This window comes from Octodon degus, unplaced genomic scaffold, assembly GCF_000260255.1.
Source record: "Octodon degus isolate 3935 unplaced genomic scaffold, OctDeg1.0 scaffold00013, whole genome shotgun sequence".
Lineage (NCBI taxonomy): Eukaryota > Metazoa > Chordata > Mammalia > Rodentia > Octodontidae > Octodon > Octodon degus.
In genome coordinates this window covers 7,963,712-7,965,705 of record NW_004524589.1, presented here as the reverse complement: position 1 = coordinate 7,965,705, position 1,994 = coordinate 7,963,712, and positions in this window count along the sequence as shown.

Here is a 1,994-nt window from a genome sequence, read left to right as displayed (position 1 = left end):
ATCATGTACAGGTATAAGTTCTGTATGATGAAGATGATTATTATATGTATCTAAATTATATCAATAAAGTTAATTACAAGGAAATAAAATGATGAATATAGAATTCAGCAACATATAAAGGGGCCAGGGAGCTGGCTCAGTAGAATAAGTGCTTGCCTGGCAAGCGGAAGGGCCTGAGTTCGAGCCTTGGTTCCTCCAAAAATAAAAAAAAATAGCAACATATAAAAATAACAATCAGACACAATATAAAATATATATTTTAAAACAGAGAAAAAATGAGAGGAAACAAAAATTTAAAAATGAAATGTCAAGAATAATTTAAAATAATTACATATAAATGAAAACCCATAAAAGAAATAGAAAAAAAATTGGGCACAACTAATATTTTCTAAAACATCAACTTTTTTAATATTTTCTCTTGTTACATTGAACATCTTTAAAGTCAGAGGACTATATGAAACAATATTTTTTACATAACAGAGGATTAAAAAATTATAGTCAATATTTCTTGTTGTCAAAGTTTAATATTTGGCATACAATAGAAAGCATAATCCTTGCTAAGAGTTAACCAAATCAACTATATAAATGGAGCCAATTGATTTGATACCTAACATTCCTCTTTTGTTTACCCCCTGATGAATTTAAAAAATTGATCTCTGCATTTGCAAAATGTAACTTTATTCAGTTTTATAAATTAATCAAAAAATATTAGAAAGAATGTTGTATATGATATGCACAAGCTAACTGCATTTCCTATTATAAATTACACATTGATGTTTGAGTAGAGGAGGTAAATAAATTTATATTTTGGAAAAAAAGAACATTAGTTTTTTCCATAATTTTATTGAGATACAGATAGCAATGAGACAGTTTCAAATCAAAATGGTAGGACAGGTCCAATAATTAACACATTGCATACTGCCTTTCTAGTGGTTATTTGTTGTATGATTTGCAGACATGATATCCTATTTATAAACACTATTAGAACAAATCCCTCTTTTCATTGAATTAAGAGAATGTAGCTGTATCTTTCCTAACCATTTTGAATACACAGATACAAAATGGTCATTAATCTGTATGCCCCTTTTTTTTTGTTTAGTTCCACCATTTAATTATTATAGCTGTGTGAACTCAGCAAAATATTCCATAATAGTCAAATAGTCCATAATAGTATTGGGTCTTCAACTTGACTGACTGACAATGTCAGAAGTTGTTGACCTGAGTCCTTTATTTTATTTTTAAAGAAAATGCAAAATAGTAATATAAAATTAGAAAGGGCATATATATGATTTCACTAAACAATATGAATTTGATAGTATTTGTTGTATTACATAGTGCTATCTTCAACTTAGTTGTTCAGATTAGCAGATACATGAATGCAAAATTGAGAAAAGAGAAAGAGGTATAAGAACTTAAGAAGAGAGAAAGAGTAAAAAAAGGAAGACAAAAAAGTATTAATTGTTCCTTTCGATAGAACAGCAGAAATCCACAGTACAGTTACCAAGTCATACTGCATAAATACATACATGTCTCTCTTTAGCCATTCCCTTTCCTATCCTTCTCATCTCAGAAAATCCTTTATTTAGGACAAATTCATTCCCTTTTCACAGTATCTATTATATGCTTCAGATTTTATTTACTCTTTCAGTTTCTTACACTAAAGAGAAAATACAATATTTGCACATGGTGTCCGATTTATTTCACTTAAGTGTATTGTATCTAGTTGAACGGATTTACCAATGAAAGCCTCAAATTTATACTTTTACATAGATCAATAACACTGTATTGTGTAAAAATATCATTTTAAAAATATCACAACTTCCTTATCTGCTCCTCACTTCATGGGAATTTTGGTTGCTTCAACGCAATCAATTAGTTATGGAAAATTATGGTGCTCTAAAAATAGAGTGCACATAAATAACTGTGGTATATATTCACTTCTACTTGAAAAACATCCAAGAGGTGAATAGCTGGGTTGAATGGGATGCCCGGGC